The sequence below is a fragment of the Rhinolophus sinicus genome, linkage group LG05, assembly GCF_036562045.2.
Source record: "Rhinolophus sinicus isolate RSC01 linkage group LG05, ASM3656204v1, whole genome shotgun sequence".
NCBI classification, from domain to species: Eukaryota; Metazoa; Chordata; class Mammalia; order Chiroptera; family Rhinolophidae; genus Rhinolophus; species Rhinolophus sinicus.
Window position 1 is genome coordinate 44,801,306 of NC_133755.1, and position 20,600 is coordinate 44,821,905.

General features: G+C 34.0%; 1 protein-coding gene and 1 pseudogene across 12 annotated transcripts in view; one reads left to right on the plus strand and one right to left on the minus strand.

Moving 5' to 3' along the window:
• Positions 1 to 20,600, minus strand: part of WDPCP (WD repeat containing planar cell polarity effector) — a 385,676-nt gene that overhangs the window by 281,565 nt on the left and 83,511 nt on the right. The gene's annotated exons all lie outside the window — the stretch shown is intronic.
• LOC109437588 (coiled-coil domain-containing protein 167) lies at positions 11,064 to 11,344 on the plus strand (annotated as a pseudogene).

Genomic DNA, 20,600 nt, shown 5'->3' on the forward strand with positions numbered 1-20,600 from the left:
TAGTTTAATAAACAACAGAAACCAATTCCAATTAATTGTAATAAAAAAGAAACTCATTGCATGAAAATGAGGTACATCACAGAATCAATGGCAGCCTAAAGAATCAGGCTCCAGAGGAAACCAAAGGAGGCAAGGTCTGATGAAAATCCTAAGCCATACACTCAGATACCATAGCCCCTGGAACCCAGTGAATCGTACTCATCCCAACTCTCCACTCCATACTGCCAAACTCTCACACTCCACTACTGTATCCTCTCATCTAAGTAATTTAACATCACTTCCTCAAGCGTCAGTGTCCTGGGCAGGACTATTTGATTGGCTCACAGTCTAACCGCCAGGGATATACAGGTAGAGCCTACCTCACCATATTTAATACCACCCCCAAATAAGAAAGGTATGCAACTATAAGGTAGTTCTAATATATTATTATTTATTATAAAATAGATGATTGGCAAGGGAGCAAATATTGGAGCAAAATCATACAATATGGATTTTGTAAAAATAACATGTCATGTTTGCTTCTTTCATGCTTCAGTGCTTCTAATTATTTTAGAGTTAAAGTTATACCCAACTTAAAATCTGACATACAAAGCTCTCATTTATAAAACAAATAAGGCAAGGAGGAATTAATTCCATTACAAGAGGATTCTTGATTTTCAAAAGTATTCTTTCCTGGATTCCTTCAAATAACTACTTCCTGCATTACAATTAAAATAAGATTAGATTTTTAAACACCCTATTTTCTTGTAGTTTCTGCACCAGAACACAGGTTTTAACCATTCAACTTTTGCATTTTCCCCCTGAACATTGTATTATTGATTTACAGATTCATGCATTTTTCGGTTACCTGCTCTCACAGACTTTACATGACTAACCTGAAATAGCTGGGTGGACATGAAACAATTTCTCTCTTGCGACTAATAAAATCAAGCTAATATAAAGTCCCAGAGAAGGAACCAGTATTGAACAGTAAGGAAGAATTGTGAAAGACTGAAATTTAATGGGTGTGTTGGCTAGCATGGCCATTTGCCAGTCATTGATGAGGCTTTTTAAATAACTCTATAGAGAGAGAAGTTGTAGAAAACTGATAATGATACAAATAATTCCTGTCTACAGAAATGCAAATTGGTCCTGATTATTGTCAGTGGATCAGTTTTCCCTGTTCTACACTGACTTGTAAATTCATTACAGCATTTATTTGATTATATTTATAAATATAGTCAAATATATGGTACTTCAAAACAGCAACAATATCTTAACCTCATTAATTAATGAGTTAAATAAAATCTTTGTCTCATGTTCAATTTACATTTGTATAAAAATCATGTTCATATTCTCTTTTAAAATGTATCCTTTAGGGGCGGCCAGATGGCTCAGTTGGTTAGAGCGCAACCTCTGAACAACCAATGTTGCCAGTTTGATACCCACATGGGCCAGTGAGCTGCACCCTCCACAATTAGATTGAAGACAACAAGCTGCTGCTGAGCTGCCAGAGGGGCGGCCGGATGGCTCAGTTGGTTAGAGCACGAGCTCTCAACAACAAGGTTGCAGGTTCAATTCCCGCATGGGAAGGTGGGCTGTACCCCCTGCAACTGGACTTGGAACTGAGCTGCGCCCTCCACAACTAGATTGAAGGACAAAGACTTGGAACTGATGGGCCCTGGAGAAACACACTCTTCCCCAAAATTCCCCAATAAAAAATAAAATAAAATAAATGTATCCTTTACCATTAGTCTGTTTAGTAGAAGGCTAAAAGGAAAGATAAATATACACAATTGCCACCAATAATTCTATAATACAACTTTAAATAATATGGCAAAGGAGAGGTTAGAAAATAACTGCTGTAACTAAAGAGACTAAAGACCATTGATAAAATAGTAATTTCTCTATATTATATGATAAAAATAGCCTAGAAATGCAGTGTTCTCTACTATAGACACTATGTGACACTATGTCTGTCTGTCTGTCTCTCCACACACACAATATATATACATACACACACACATATATACTATATAGTATTTAGTATACTGTACATATCTTATACAGTATATATAAACTTGCATTACTATACTTATATATAGCAAATAGCACATGTAGTACACAGTATACATATATACATATATATACATACATATATATACATATATATGCATATATATATATATATATATATATATATATATGCTGTAGGCAGTATAAAAATGAGCACTATCCTAATAGTAAATGGATAATCATTTCCACCACTTAGAATAAGAATTCAGAAAATAACTATGAATCTTAGACGCCTGTATTTTAACTCTCACCCAGATGTTTATTACAATGAGGAGCACAATTTGTAATTTGGGATATAAATAAGCAAAAGTTCATTTTCTTTTTATAAGAACACAGCTAAGCAATTTTATCTTTCAATTAGACATAGGTTAAATATCCACCACTAGTTAATAGCTTTCTCATAATCAACTTATAATAATAATAAAATCCAATTTTCACAGCCAGAAAAGATCATGTTCTTTTAAAGCTTTCACAGTAAGGTAGTTCCACAATTCAGTTTCAAACATTCCTAAGGTAATTTCAAATAATAGTAACCAAAATGCTTTTTAAAAATTCCTTGGCGATGAGTTCTATTCAGTATGGTAACTTAATTCATTTTAGATGCATATTTCAAACTTGTATATTTAATCCTCCCTAGAAAGCAATTTCCAAAGTGATATTTCCTGAAGTCAGAAGCCAGACTTCGTGTCTCTAGAATAATCTTGCCTCGTAGTAGTTTTAACTTCAGTAAGTCTATATGCCCCTCCCAAAGTAACTGTGGCTGGCCTGGGCTTGTTGTAAATATTTCGTTCAGTCAGACAGCTTTTTAAATGTCAACACACTTAATTCACACGATGTACAAGGCAAGTATTGTACTTTAAAATAAAGATGGGTAACCTCTTGTGAAATAAAGTTAATCATTTGGGAGAGTCTGCTTAAAGGAAATGGGATAGCTTTATGTTCTCTAGAAAAGAACTGGGAGGGTATCTCATCTCACTCTTCCTCTCTTTATCCCATTTCGAGCATGACCTAAAGATCAAATGTTATATGAATGACAGAAAAAGAAACATTAAAGGATGCAAACTTGCACAATCTAATAGTCATATAAGCCTGTGAGATTCAAAAAAACTGTTTTGTATTTTTAATACCTGAAAATAATCAAATAATTTTGTTAAATACAAATTTTCCAAGCTCTCTAGTATATTCCTTCTAAAATTTTAAACAAATATACTTGATATGGAAAATAGTATTTTATCCAAATATCAAATACTATACTGAGTATTTGAACAGCAAACACAAACAGTCCTAATCCCAATCACAGACTATGTTGTGAAATGTTAATGTATTTAAAATTTTTAATTATACATGGAATTAACTGAAATACCACACTTTAAACAATTAGTTATTAATATTTCAGTCATGTTAAATAACAAAAACACATGAACAAGTGCAACTCAATGCAGGAAATTTTTAAAGGCAAACTGTACATTATGAGAAGTCTAGTTTTGCCTCCTGGAAAATGTTAACTACTAGTCTACACAGATATTCACAGAAGTGCTGAGTAGCTCTTTTAAGGAAAATGCTAAATGATGATGCTATAAACAGAAAAGTTCAAGGAAGTATACTGAACCTCTCAATCAGGCCAAATTAATAAGGCAGACTTAATTAACAGTCATGGTTTCACAGTACTTTTAGTGAATAATACAAGGTATTATTGAAAATGCTCCTCCTAGTTTTATACCAATTTTCAGCATTATCATTATTTAAAATAAATACCATACTAATATTCTGAAAATAACTCAGAAAGTAAATCCCTTAGGTCACATTGCCTATAGACAGAGAAGGGCTCTGATCTGGCAGGATGAAGAACCAGGATGCAGACAGACATCGCCAACTAAATCGGCCATAGCCACTTAGAGAAACTGCCCTCTCCATCAACCTTACAGGGGAGCTGGCCACGGGATATTCCAATGAACAAGAATAAGCTGTGTTCTGAAAATCATGATTCCTCTCCAACTGCGCTGCCTCCCCATATGCCTGAGTGGGCAGGGAATGGACACCTGACATAGCTTAGAGACTGGTAAGCAAACGATGAGGGGCCTGGTAGGGAAAGCTCTGCCCATACAACAATGGTAATGACCTCTCAGGCCAGCCTGCCTGTCTATCTCCCTCTCTCTCTCCCTCCCTCCCTTCCTCCCTCCCTCCCTCCCTCCTTCTATTTCTATTTCTGAGGAACTGTGGATACACCAAACAGTTAAGAGCAGGAAGCAGAAAAAATTAAAAAGAAGTCAGGGTACTGGCAGATCTATAGGACATTATTGAGACAACTGGCAGAATGTGAAGATGAAAATAATACTAACAATAGTTGTAAAAGAAATATATATATGTACATCATATATACACACACATACACACACACACACACACACACACACACACACACACATATATTTTGTATATCTACCCCCTGTTCCTGACACAGGGCTCCTGAAACCCTTGTAAATAGGGGTTCCAGGAGAATCTTTTGTTCTAATATTTAGTGTTTAACCCTAGTTCCTGGCACAGAGCTCCTAAAACCTTTATAATTTCTTAAGTGGTAAGAGCACTAGGAACCTCTTATCTTCAAATATTTGGTCTTTGACCCCTGTTCCTGATACAGGACTCCTAAATCCCTTGGAATTTTCTGGGTGATATCAGTGTCTTTTGTTCTAATGAAGAGACTCTGGGTGGGCTCTGGGTGGATGGTTCCTGGAATGGGATCGGTCACCAGAAAGACCAAGCCATGATTAGAAGCTTGGAATGTTCATTCCTTCCCTCCCTCCCACTCCCCATTCTCTACAGAGGGGAGAGCAACAGGAAATAGAATTAGTAATTGATGATGCCTACATGATGAAGACTCCATAAAAAAAGTCCCAACACTATGGGGTTCGGAGAGCTTCCAGGTTGGTGAATATATCCACATATTGGGCGGACGATGTACCCCAACTTCACAGAGACAGAAGTTCCTGTGCTCAAGCCTCTCCCAGATCTCACCCTATGTACCTCTTCCTCTGGGTATCCATCTGTATCCTTTATCATATCCTTTATTATATAATAAACTGGTAAACATAAGTAGGTGTTTCCCTGAGCTCTGTGAGCTGTTCCAGCAAATAACAGACTCTAAGGAGGAAGAGGTCATGCGAACCTCCGATTTGTAGCCGAGAGAAGTTATGGGTAACCAGGGACCTACCACTTACGTCTGGCACTGACGTGGAGGGGAGTGTCATTGGACTGTGCCCTTAGCCTGTGTCGTCTGATGCTATCTCCAGGTAGATAGTGTCAGAAATGAGTTAAACTGTAAGATATCCAGCTGATTTTGCAGAACTGTTTGGTATGGGAAAAATTCCCACCATTTGGTGACTAAACTATCAGAAGTGAAGTGCTCTGTGTGATTAGTAAAGGAGAAACACAGAAGGAAGACTGAGTTTTTCCTATAAAATAGTATGCATCAATGTCAAATTTTCTGAATTTCATAATGATATAGCAGTTATAAGAATGTCCTTGTTCTTAGAAAATATTCACTTAAGAATATAGGGATATAAAGCCGCATGATGTCCTCAACTTACTTTCAAATGGTTCAGAAAAAAATAGCAGTTGGAGAGGCAGTAGAGAAAAAAAAGAGGGAAAACGTGTGATAAAGCAAATGTGACAGGACATTAATTGGTAAATCTGGGTGAGAGATCTTAGAAAATTTTTGTATTCTTTTTACAATTCTTTGGTAAACTTAAAATTATTTCAAAATAAAAAAGATTTTTAAAAATAGCTGAGCTTGCAAGAAAGAGGAGCTCCTCTTTACCAAAAAGAAAGTAGGAACTGTGTTAGGAAAAAGAAGGTATGGTGTAGAATGAGGGAAAGCACGAGGAGCCCAGGAAACAACTTGGGTTGAGGAGACAGCGCTGTAAGACTGAGGCAGACAAAGGGATTAGAACTCTCTGGAGAGACAAAGAGCCACACAAAGAGAACTCCAGAAAACTTCCAAGGGTTCCCCTTGAGAATTCAGCTGAGTACTGACAGTAACTGCATATGAGGGAATTTCATAAGGCCGGGGAAAGAAAGACCAGAAATGATTAGAGGTCAGTGCGTGGCACTGGGGCTAGGAATAGGGCCTATTTCACAGCCTGACGGAAAAACTCTGTGATTCACAGCAATTGGGTAGAGGATCCAGATAAGTCCTCACTCAAGAGTGGGGAATTATTCGCCCTAGATTGAGCACTACTCAAGCACTACCTAACAGATCTTAAAAGAAAGTCTCAAACTGTTTTCAAGTAACTTAACTGCATCCCAGACTAAGTTTAAAATCATTTATAGAAAAACAAAAATATCCAACACCCAAAAAGATAATGTTCACAATGTCTGGCATTAAATAAAAAATGACCAGGCATCTAAAGAAACATAAAAATATGACCCATAATAAGGAAAAAATCAATCAAAACCAACCTACCTCTGAGAAAGATATTAAGATACTATAATTAAGAGACTAAAACATTAAAACAATTATTATAATGTATTCCATATATTCAAAAAATTTAGATGTGAAAAATGTAAAAAGATCCAAATCAAACTTCTGGAAATGAAAACTATAATATGTGAGATGAAATATACAATGGATCTAATTAACAGCAGATTAGATGCTGCAATGAAAAGATTATTGGCCTTGAAGACATAGGAATTAAACTTTACAAAATAAAGCCTAGAAAGAAAAAAGAATTTAAATAATGAACAGAGCATCAGCAAGCAGTGGGACTACTTCAATCAGACTACCATACCTATCATTTGAGTCCTTCAAATAGTGGCAGGATGGGGAGGGTAGAGAAAAAATATATAAAGAAATAATGACCGAAAAATTCCCAAATTTGTTGAAAACCGAAAGTCCAGAGATCCAAGAATCTCAATGAATTCAAGCACAAGAAACATGAAAAACTACATGAAGGCATATCATAATCAAATTATTCAAAACCAGTGATAAAAAATAAACGCTTAAGTACAAAAGAAGATAAAGATAACAGCAGATGACATAATAAACAAAGCAAACAAAGGCAACGGACCATGATTTTTAAAGTACTGAAAGAAAAAATGATCAACCCAGTGAAGAAGTCTTTCAAAATCAAAGGTAAAAGACATTTTCATACATACAAAGCTGAGAAAATATTTCACCATGCAGTCCACATTATAATATTTTTTCAAAAGAAAGTCTTAGGCAGAAGGAAAATAAATCACACTATATTAAAAATATAGCTCTACACAAAGCAAGTACTGAAAATGGTAACTTCATGAGTGTTAGATATTTTTCTCATTATTTAAATCTTTAAAAAAGATATTTAAACAAAAATAATAACAATGTAGTATGGGACTTATAACTTATGCAGAAGTAAAATGTATGACAACCACAACACAATGATCGGGAAAGGCGAAATGGAAGTAAATTGTTTATTTAAAGTTCTTACACTACAAATGAAGTGATATATTATCACTTGAAGATAGATGTGACAAAAGGATGCATGCTATAAACCCTAAAGCAGTCATGAAAATAGCAAAGCCATTACCATTAATAAGCCAACAGAGGAGATAAGATGGAATAAAAAATTTCAATTAATCAAAAGGAGGTAAGGGGGAAAAAAAGAACAGATAGTATAAACAAAAAATGGCAAGACAAGATGACAGATTTAAATCTAACCTTGAAATTTTGCAAATGTGAAAATCCTTCTCTTAGGGCAGAAGATTTTTGAGAGACTTTTATTCTTTTTCAAAGTTGCTGGTCCATAAGAAAAAAAGCTCTAAGCTACTATATATGTTTTTTATAAAATATCATATAAACAAGGTTGATCAGATGTATGTGTGTATTTTAAATATGTAATAAATATATATTAAAATATATTAAAAAATGAAAAAAAAATACCCAAGTACCCATACATCTTGAGAAGCAGCAGATTACTAATACTTTGAAGACTCCGCTCCTCTCCACCCCAGGCAACTACAATCTTGAATTCTGAATTAATCATTTCCCTGCTCTTCTTCATGGTTTTACCAGATGGTTATGAAACCCTGAAAAACAGAATTTTTACACATTTTTTAATTTTATAAAAATAGGATCATACTGTATATATGAAATGATTTGCTTTTTCACTCAACATTGTATTTTTTATATTCATCCATCTTGGCGTGTGTAGTTATAGTCCATTCATTTTTAACACATTCATTTATTCTTCTATTGATGGGCAAATGAGTGTTTAGAGTTTTAGTCTTAGAAACAACTTAAGAACATTCTTGTACATCTCCTGACTTAAATGAATATCTGTAGGAGTGTAACTGCTACATAATGTTTCCAGATTTTATGGTCACTCTGTTATTATCCCTATTTTATTAATAAACTGAGGCTTAAAGAGACTAAGAAACTTGTTTGAGATTATATATAACCAGGTAATGTAGTTAAAATCAATAAATTCTACTCCTACTTAAAAGAAAAAACTCAAGGTTAGGTAGCTCATATTCCTGAAAATAATTATTAAAAAGAATACTGACAGTGTGTGAGGGCTCCTTTTTCTCGACAGCCTCTCCAACACTTGTTGTTATTTGTCTTGTTGATGATAGCCATTCTAACAGGTGTGAGGTGGTATCTCACTGTGGTTTTGATTTGCATTTCCCTAACAGCTAGTGAAGTTGAGCATTTTTTCACATATCTGCTGCCCGTTTGTATGTCTTCTTGGGAGAAGTGTCTGTTCAGGTCCTCGGCCCATTTTTTAACTGACTGTTTGTTTTTTGTTGTTGAGTTGTATGAGTTCTTTATATATTTTGGATATTAGCCCATTATCGGAGGCATTTAATTAAAAAAAGAATACTGATGGATAATATTTTATCTTGTTTTACATGAAGTTCAAAGAGTAGGTCCTAGTAATTGAGTCTAGTCAATTTTACCTCTTGACCACTCACAGAAAATTAATCACCTGAAGATCACATGACTACAACTTCCATCCTGTTAAAATATCCTGCACTTCACCGTTCCTGAAAATTCTACTTAAATATTTTATACTTAAATATATTGGGATGTGTGTAAACTGTGTATGTATAAAATAACAAAGATAATAATAATGCAGTTCTCATTGTGACAATTTTAAATTACAAGCATTTTTATTTCTTCCACTACTAAATTTGGTTTTGGAATTACTTATTACCAAAGTAAGCGTAATAAACATTTTTAAAAATACTGTATTCATTTTTAGTTATTTGAGAATACTTTCAAAAACTGTTTTGTGTGTCATCTAAAACAACCAAATAATGTCTAAGATACTCAACATTATTCTTGCAGTTAAAAAGAGTACCAATCCAAAAGTTTTTATTAGCTAAGTCAACTAATAACTATTTAGCATTGGCACAATCCTTCAATTTAAAAATACTTATGCAGAGAGGATTCTGGGAAGATGGTGGAGTAGGAAACACCAAGAATCTGTCTCCCTACCAAGACAACAATTACACTGGTGGCCTCTGTCTGATGTAACTATTTTGGAACTCTGGAGTCCCTTGCAAGATTGCAGCTTCCAAGAGAAGACCTGAACTGGTGCTTTCAGTAATTTCAGTCTATTTTAATTCTTAGCTCACTAGCACCTACCCTTCCCTTAACCCCAGACACATGACAGGCAGCTGTGCACACATTTCTGGAGAAGCTTACACAGAGTTTATGGTAGTCAGGTGGAATAAAAGAACTCTATCTTCCAAATATTGAGGGTCTGTACTCTTATTGCTGATTACTGCTTCTAATCACATAGTGCAGACAAAGAGGTAGACACCCATTGTTTTTCCATCTCCCTTCATTGTTGCAAGACCCTCCCCCACTGGCTGAAGTGACAGCTCATAGATTTAAAGGGCCAGCACTCTTTTTTCCTCCTCTTCATTTTTTGCTTTTTTCCTCTTTGGGGAACCAAACATTAAAAACTAGCACATTAAAAAACCACTGCTTCTACAAGGAAAATTAGAAAGTAAACATGCATGCCTCAAAAAAGGCTCAGAAAAGACCTGAGCAGACATTCAGTTTATGCCTCAGTAGGATCATCAGCACAGGAACACCCTACAACAATTAGAATAATAATAATAATAATAATAATAACAGCAAACTCTGGGTAATGTGGAAAATTTGAATTCCAGAGTTACCACCAGAGTTGTTAGATTCAAATGTCCAGTGTTCAATAAAAAAAATCACAAGGCATACAAACAAATAGGAAAGTATGGCCCGTTCAAAGCAAATAAATAAAAAAAGGTCTTTGAAAGACTTAATGGCAGATATTCTAGGCAAAGACTTTAAAACAACTATCTTGAACATGATCAAAGAACCAGGGAAAGATGTAGAGAAAGCCAAGAAAACAATGTGTGAACAAAATGTAAATATCAATAAAGAGATAGAAAAATCTAAAATAAACCAGAAAGAAATGTGGAGCTGAAAAGTACAATAACTACTATGAAAATTCACATGAATTCAAAGTCCGACTTGAGCAGGCAGAAGACTCAGTGAACTTTAAGAAGGGACAATGAAAATTATGGAAACCCAGAAACAGAAAGAAAATAGACTGAAGAGTGAACAGAGTCTAAGGGATCTATGGGACACCATCAAGCAGAAGATAGGAAGAAAAAGGTAGAGAGAATATCTGGAAAAGTAATGGCTGAAAACTTCCCAAGTTTTAAGAAAGACATGAAATAAACATCCAGGAAGCTCAACAAACTTCCAGTAGAATGAACTCGTAAGACCCATACCAAGACACATTATAATCAAACACTAAAAAGAGAATCTTTAAAGCAGCAAGAGAGTGAGTCATCACATACAAGTGATCCTCAATAAGATTATCTCCCGGTTTCTTATTAGAAACTTTGGAAGCCAAAAGACAGTGGGCAGATTTATTCAAAGTGCTAAAGAAAAAACTGTCAATCAACAATCCTGTATCTGTCAAAACTGTTCTTCAAAAGTGAAGGAGAGAATAATGACTGGGGGAATCCCACATATTAACATGACTAAAAAGAAATGGAAGAATGTGGGCGTGGCTCTAGAGATCCATGGGCTGGAGGAGATGTTATCACAATGTCTGAGGAACCTGGAGGCTGTGAACTCCAGGCTCTGTGGGGCAGAGCTGAATCCAGAGGCCAGGAGGTCTCTGGAGAAGGAGAAAAACAGGTGAAGAACAAAGCCTCCAACTATGAGAAGGAGCTAAAGTTCCTTCGACAAGAGAAATGGAAGAACACGCTGCTCTCAGTGGCCATCTTCATCCTCCTGACCCTCATCTACCCCTGATCGACAATGTGAGCCTGAGATTTCTCCAGCCAGCACAGGCTTTCTCTCAGCAGCCTGCTCACAGCCAAGCAGTCCCTTCAAGCCTCAAGAGGGTCATGGTACAGGGGCATTTCTCCCTGACCCAGACACTGGAGCATGGCTTCCTGCTGGCCCCACCCCTGCTGCCTCTCGATCCTGCTGTGGGGCCTGAGTCTCCAGAAGGACTTTGTGCTGGCTCCTTCCTTAGCCCAAGGGAGAGGCAATAAAGAACACCCAGGCTGCTTCATAAAAAAAAAAAAAAAAAAAAAAAAATTTTTTTTTAAAGTGAAGGAGAAATTAAAACATTCCCAGGCAAACAAAAGTTGGAGTAAATTCAAAAGTTGAGGATCACCACTAGACCTGCCCTGAAAGAAATGTTCAAGTGAGTCTTGCAAGGTGAAAAGAAAACACACTAGACTGCAAATGGAACCTAAAGCCATATGGAGAAATAAAAATGTCAATAAAAGTAAAATACATGGGCAGTTATAACAGCTAATATTGTAACAAGCATCTATAATCATACTCTTTTGTTTTCTATGTGATTTAAGAGACTAATACACCTAAAGAGAAAAGCAATTCATGTAAAAGCTAGTATTACTGTAACTTATGTGTTTAATTCCAAATCTTGTTTTCTACATAATTTAGGAGACTAATGCATTTAAAAGAATTATTAGTTTATATATTGGGACACACAATGTATAAAGATGTAATTCTGTGACATTAACAACCAAAATGGGTGGGGATAGAGCTGTAAATGAGCAGAGTTTTTGTATGTTAAGCTGGTATAAATATAAATACTTATAATTTTGGGATATTAAACATATTCCACGTGGTAATCACAAAGAAATTAAGGAATATACACAAAAGGAAATGAGAAAAGAATTTAAACATTTCACTACAAAAAAAATGAACAAAACACAGAAGACAATAATGCAGGACAATAATGCAGGGACAAGAAAGCTACAGGATATATAGAAAACAAATAACATAATGACAAGCTCCTTCCTACTGTAATTACTTTAAATGTAAATGTATTAAACTAGTCAATCAAAAGACAGAGATTCTCAGAATGGATAAAAACACATGACTCAACTATATGTTGTCTTCAAGAGACCAATTTAAGATCAAAAGACACAAACAGTTGAAAGTGAAAGGATGAAAAAAGATATTCCATGCAAATAGTAACCAAAAGAAAGCAAGGGTGGCTACACTAATACTTTCAGACAAACCAGACTTTAAACAAGAAAAGGTTATAGGAGACAAAGAATGACATTATATATTAATAAAAGCTTCAATATAGCAAGAACTTAACAATTATAAACATTTACCCACTTAGCAACAGACTCTCAAAATATATGAAACAAAAAATGGTAAAATTGAAGGGAGAAATAGACAGTTCTACCATATAATTGGAGACTTCAATACCCCAGCCACAATAATGAATAGAACAACAAAACAGAAGACAACTAAGGAAACAGACAACTTAACACAATAAACTAAATCTAACATATATTGAACACTACCCAACAACAATGACATACACCTTCTTCTCAAGTACACATGGAATATGCACAGGATACACTATATATTATGCTACAAATTAAGTCTCAATAGACTTCGAAAGATAGATACCATACAAAAAATATTCTCTAGGCACAACAAAATGAAGTTAGATCAATAACAGAAGTAAAACTGGAAAATTTACAAAATTGTGGAAATTAAACAATACACTTTTAAACAACAAATATTTGAAAGAAGAAATCAGAAGAGAAATTAGAAAATACTTAGAGACAAATGAAAACAAAAACACACCAAAAGTTATGGAACACAGCAAAACCAGTACTAAGGGGAAAATTTATAGCTATAAATGCTTACATCAAAAAACCAGAAAGATCTCAAATCAACAACCTAATATTACAACGTAAGGAACTAGAAAAACAAGAATAAACTAAGCCCCAAACTAGCAGAAGGAAGGAAACAATAAATATTAGATCAGAGATAAATGAATAGAGAATGGAAAAACAACAGAAAAATCAATGAAACTAAAAGTTGGTTCTTCGAAAAGATCAACAAAATTGACAAATCTTTAGCTAAGTAGACTAAGAAAAAAGGAGAGAAGACTCAAGTTACTAAAATCAGAAATGAAAGTGAAGATATTACCACAGATTCTACAGAAATAAAAAGGATTATAAGAGAGTACTATGAACAACTGCATACCAAAAAATTGTATTACCTAAATAAATGGACAAATTTGTAGAAACACAAAACCTACCAAGATTAAATCATGAAGAAATAGAAAATCTAAATAGACCTATAACTAGTAAGGAGATTGAGTCAGTAATAAAAATCTCCCAACAAAGAAAAGTCCTGGACCTGACAACTTCACAGGTGAATTCTACCAAACATTAAAGAAGAATTAATATTAATCATTCTCAAACTATTCAAAAAAATTGAAAAGAAGGGAACACATCCTAACTTATTCTATGAGACCAGTAAAACCCTGATATCAAAGCCAGACAAGAAAACTACAGACCAATATCTCTCATGACCATTGATACAAAAATCGTCAACAAAATATCAACAAACAAAATTCAATAGCATATTTAAAAAAATAACACCATGCCAAGTGGGATTTATTTATGGAATACAAAAATGGTTCAACATTCAAAAGTCGATTGGTGTAATAATACACACATCAACAAAATGAAAGAGGAGAAAAGCACACAATCATCTCCACTGATGCAGAAAAAGCATCTGACAAAATTCAATACCCTTTCATAATAAAAACAATCAAGTAGAAGTAGAAGGAAACTACTGCAACACAATAAAAGCCACGCCACATATGAAAAACCCATAGCAAACATACTCAATGGTAAAAGACAAAGCTTTTCCTCTAAAATCAGGAACAAAGTAAGTATGCTCACTTTCACCATGTGTATTCAACATAGTACTGGAAATTCTAGCCAGAGCAACTAGGCAAAGAAATAAATAAAGAAATAAAAGGCACTGAACTTGGAAAGGAAGAAGTAAAATGATCTGTTTGCAGTTAATGTGATCTTATATATAGAAAACCCTAAAGAATCCACTAAAAAGCTATCAGAACTAATAAATAAATTCAGCCAAGTAGCAGGATACAAAGTCAACAGACAAAAATCAACTGTATTTCTATACACCAACAATGAACAATCTGGAAAAAAATTACAAAATCAATTCCATTCACAATAGCATCAAAAAGAATACTTAGAAATTATCTTAACCAAGGAGGTGAAAGTCGTGTTCAGTGAAAACTACAAACACTGATGAACGAAATTAAAGATGACATAAATAAATGGGAAAACATCCATGTTCATGGACTGGAAGATTTAATATAGTTAAAATGTTGATACTACCCAAAGCAATCTACAGATTCAATGCAATTCCTATCAAAATCTCAATGATTCATTTTGCAGAAATAGAAAAACACATCCTAAAATTCATATGGAATCTCTAGGATCCCCAAACAGCCAAAACAATTTAAAAAACAACAACATAATAAAACCTGGAGACTCACACTTCCTGATTTCAAAATTTACGATAAACCTACAGTAATTTAAATAGTGTTTAGCACTGGCATAAAGACAAGCATACAGACCAATGGAATAGAATACAGAAACCTCAGAACTAAACCCTCACGTACATGGTCAAATCGTTTTTGATAAGGGTGGCAAGTCCATTCCAGGGGAAAAGACAGTCTTTGCAACACATGGTACTGGGAAAACTGAATAGCCACATGCAAAAGAATCAAATTGGACCCTTGCCTAACACCATATATAAAAATTAACTCAAAATAGATCAATGACAGAAAAGTAAGACCTAAAACAATAAAACCTTTAGAATAAAACACAGGACAAAAGCTTCATGACACTGGATCTGGCAATGATTTCTTGGATATGATACCAAAGGTACAAATAAAAAAAGAAAAAATAGACAAATGGGACTTCAGAACAATTTAAAAATCTTGTACTTCAAAAGACATTATCCTTGTTAGAAAAAATGCAATACTTTAAAAATCATGGATTAATACAAGATCCCTCCCTTCCAATGTACAAGATAGGCCTATGGATTTTAATGTAACAGAATAAGAAATATTCAGTGATATTGTTTCAGGTTCTATTTTACAAAAACATTTGAGAAACTATCACTTTGTGTAGTTTTAATTTAGTATCAAAGATGAATATCTACAATTATCTGAAAAGGTTGCTAAAGATACTACTTCTTTAAAAAAATACACTATCCACAGAGTAAATAAGCAACTCACACAATGGGAGAAAATATTTGCAAATCTTATATCTGATAAAGGATTAATATCCAGTATATACAGAGAATTTCTAAAACAACAAAAACACAAGCAACCTGATTCAAAATGAGCAAAGGACTTTAGTCAACACTTCTCCAAAGAAGATATATTAATGTCCAATAGCACATGATGCTCAAATCACTAATCATTAGGGAAATACAAATCAAAACTTCAATGAGATCCAACTCATCCATTAGGATAGCTACTATAAAAAAAAAAATTTAAAAACAAAAGGAAAAGAACAAGTGTTGGTGAGGATGTGGAGAAATCAGAACCCTAGTGCAATGCTGGTGAGACTAAAAACTGATGCAACTGCTAATGGAAAAGAATACAGCAGTCCCTCAAAAAATTAAAAACAGAAGTTTCATGTTCCAGCAATTCCACTTCTAGGTGTATACCTAAAACAACTGAAAGCAGGGTTTTGAAGAGATATTTGTACATCCATGTTCATAGCAACATTATTCACAATATCTAAAACATGGAATCAACCCAAGTGTATATAAACTGATGAACGGATAAGCAAAATGTGGTATAAACAAACAGAATATTATTCAGCTTTAAAAAAGAAGGAAATTGTGCAATGTTACAATATGGATGAACCTTGAGGACATTATGCTGAGTGAAATAAACCAGTCACAAAAAGACATTGTAGGATTCCACTTAATTGAGGTGGTTAGTCGTCACAATTCATAAAGACAGAAATTGTGATGGTGGTTGCCAGGGGCCGGGGGGAGGGGAGAATACAGAGTTTTGTTTAATAAGTATAGAATTTCAGTTTTACAAGATGAAAAGTGTTATGGGGATAGATGATGGTGATGATTGCACAACAAAATGGAGATATTTAATACTACTGTATACTTAAAAATGGTTAAGACAGTCAATTTTATGTTATGTATATTTTACCACAGTAAAAAGAGTTATAATAATTTGGTATCAATTTATTTCACAAGTCTCAATATGCTTTTTAACAATCCTGTTTTTAATCACATTGTTATCTAACATGGCTCTTTATTAATTACATGGATGTTATGTAAAACACATTTTTAAATGTGGAGGTACTTAAACCAACAGCAAAGGCATCTTTAGATTACTCTTTTTTTTTTTTTTTTTTGCTAGTTTCAATGGGAGGGAATCAGATTACAACAAAACTGAATCAGATTATAACATAAAAGAAATTTAAAGCTTAATTGTATTTCATTAAACATTATAATAGCTCATTTTTAACTAGATGCATACAAATTTTATATATGCTATAGATAAAATTAACATGAGGTTAAGTAGTTTTAAACTATTTTAAACCTATAAAATCTTGTAAGCTACAAAATACCTAGAGCATCAAAAGCTAACATTCAGTTTTAGGGATTAGAAACTCAAGGGTCTTTAACAGCTCTGTTGAATGTTGTTAGAATGGTATTTCAAATATGTCCTGTAATTTGAATTAAATATTACCTAAATAATGCTGAGCTTGGGAAAAAATGTTAAGAATATATCCAAATCTAGCATAACAGTTTAATGTTCTATTGTTTGTTGCCTTAACAAAAATGAGTGTTTACAACAAATTTAGAAACCACCCGGAGATTCAAACTCACAATGAAATTGCAGTGCTATATTGCACTACTTGACATCGGTTGTTATTCTCCAAGGAGGCAGAGAAGACAATCTTATTAGTAGTGAAACTGGATATCTGCTGTTACGCCCACCTGACCAAAAATCCTCTCTTGCAACATATATTACCTGTGAAAGGTAACATAAACTAATCAGTGCTGACTCACTCCTTAATCAGATTTAAAAGGGAACTATAAAGAGAATTAGGGCCTGAACTATCAGACAAGTGACTTTGTGTAAGTTTGGAGTGGGAGGGGAGATGGAGGCACACGTGTGACAATACATGGGCGTTGTCCTGTCCTACTACAGTACGTCAGTGAGAATTCTTGTTATGAAAACTCTCTCTTGGAAAATTCACTGTATAAATTCAAGGAGAGAAATCATGAGATTTTAAGAACAGTAACAAGAGCAGGGAAAAACCTTTTTCTCTAGTAGAATTCACTTGGTAGGATAATGGGAGAAGTTTTTCATAAGTGCTTAGGGTGAAAGGTTAAGTCTCTGAGAAGCTAGGTTCTGAGAATAAAGCACACCTACTCTATATGAGAAAGGAGATCAACCTGTTTTGCTCTTCATTCAGGGGAGAGGCAGGACAAGGGAAGAGCCCGAGGGAGCATGCTGTGTATTATGCCATGGAAGTCATCCAGGTGTTCTATGTACAATCTTTAGTAAGAAATTTAATGCAAGCCATATTTTTTAAAGCAAATTACATAATGAAATATTTATTGCAATTCTGGTCAATGTTGATCTCAGAAAATGTTTATTTATGCTAATTGCCAGATCAACTCATTTTTAGCATTTCACTTTCTTGATTAAATACACAGGAAAAGTTTAATTGTGAGGTATAAGAAGTCTAACAAAATTAATGTATTTCTATTTTGAGAACAAATTAGAAATAAGTTCTCAGCAGCTCGATACCTTTGAGTTTGATACCCATTTATTCAAGGAATACCATACTTTTATTATATTCCTCACTTAATAAATCACATCATTTTAGATGTACTTTATATCACTTTATTACAAATTAAGCAATGAGAAATAGCATGAATCTAATAAGTTATTTTAAACATTGATATTTTGTGGGTGGCCGATTGGCTCAGTTGGTTAGAGCGCAGTGCTCATAACACCAATGTCGCTGGTTCTATTCCCACATGGGCCAGTGAGCTGCGCCCCCCACAACTAGATTGAAAACAACAACTTGACTTGGAGCTGATGGGTCCTGGAAAAACACACTGTTCCCCCCACAAAAAAATATATTTTAAAAAAAAGTTGGTACTTCATTATCTCAGCATCATTTTTATCTTGACTTTATTATTTTAATAATCTCTTTCAAATGTGTTCTTTAACTTCTCAGTGATTTTTATAATATTCTTCAAATTAGTATTAATGCATTAATTTAATTTTAAAATAAATTCATATTTTTTCTGAAAGTAATTCAATCTTATTTCACTGATTAGTTCCACCAATTAGGTCATATGGCAATATTTCATCCAAAATTGGAAATTCAATGAGCAAATTAGCCACTTCAACATTTTAACAAAAACATACTTACAGGATATAAGATGAAAGCATTTAATCAAAAATATTCCTTTGGGAAGGGGATATCAAAATAAAATTTTTCCTAACACTTTCAGAGCATATTGAATTAAGGTAACTAAATGAAAGAGCACATTGAATTAAGGTAATGATAATTTTATTCAAATCTTAGTAAAGCTCTGAATGACTAATGGGTAATAAATCCCTTTGCAAGTCAAGTGGTTTTCAATTCTTTGGTTTCTATCAAATTGAAAAATGAACAAAATGAGCTACCAATTAATTTGTCACTGAAAACAATTTCTGATATTATGTCACCATATGCCTTTTTTTTTTTTTTTGCAAATGACATGGAAGGAGTTCAAAGAAGTCCCATCTTATTTATGTGAATAAGGTTTCTAAGCAATTACATCCATAACTCTGGAAAATAAGAATAAATTTGAAACTGAATCCAGTCTCATTCCAACCATAAGTAATATTCATCCAGATACATAATCTAATCAGGGGAGAAAAAGTCCCATCCATTAAAAGATTCATTGCCATCAAAATTTTACTTTTAATTTTTAGCAATTATCTAAATCTGTAACATATTTATTTTGATAAATTGTATACTACTAATTGTAATAAGGAGCTAATATCTAAAATATATAGAGAACTCATACAACTCAACAACAAAAAGCAAACAATCCAATTAAAAAATGGGCAGAGAACCTGAACAGACACTTTTCCCAAGAAGACATACAAACGGCCAACAAATATATGAAAAAATGACCAACTTCACTAGCTATTAGGGAAATGCAAATCAAAAAACCACAATGAGGTATCACCTCACACCTGTTAGAATGGTATCATCAACAAGAAAAATATTAACAAGTGTTGGAAAGGCTGTGGAGAAAAAGGAACCCTTATACACTGCCAGTGGGAATGCAGACTGGTGCAGCCACTATGGAAGGCAGTGTGGAGAGTCCTCAAAAAATTAAGAATAGAATTACCATATGACTCAGCAATCCCTCTCTTGGGTATCTACCCAAAAAAATCTGAAAACATTTATCTGTAAAGATAATATGTACACCAATGTTCGTTGCGGTATTATTTATGGTAGCTAAGACATGGAAACAACTAAAGCGTCCTTCGATAGATGATTGGATAAAGAATATGTGGTATATATACACAATGGAATAATACTTGGCCATTAGCAAAGATGAAATACTGCCATTTGCGACAACATGGATGGATCTTGAGATTATCATGCTCAGCAAAATAAGTCAGACAGAAAAAGTCGAGAACCACATGACTTCACTCATATGGGGGATACCAAACTGAAAGCAACAAAGGAACAAAGAAACAAAAACTCATAGAGACAACAGTTTAGTGGTTACCAGAGGGTAAGGGGGGGGGGGCGAGAGGGTGGTAAAAGAGGGTAAACAGGGTCAAATATAAGGTGATGGAAGAACTGACCCTGGGTGGTGAGCATACAATGTGATATATAGATGATGTGTTATAGAATTGTACAATTGAAACCTATGTAATTTTACTAAGCACTGTCACTCCAATAAATTTAATTAAGACAAAGAGTTGTAATACTAAAAAGTTGATTACACTTACAGCCATAAGTGACAGATTTAAAAAACAATTTATTTTCATATTTTTGTGATAAGTATGATAGTGTGATTGCAAAAGGACTTTTTAGCATTAAAATATATTAAAGGAAGATAAAATTAAAATTATGTGAAGGAAGTGTATGGAAAGTTTGAGATTAAGGATGTA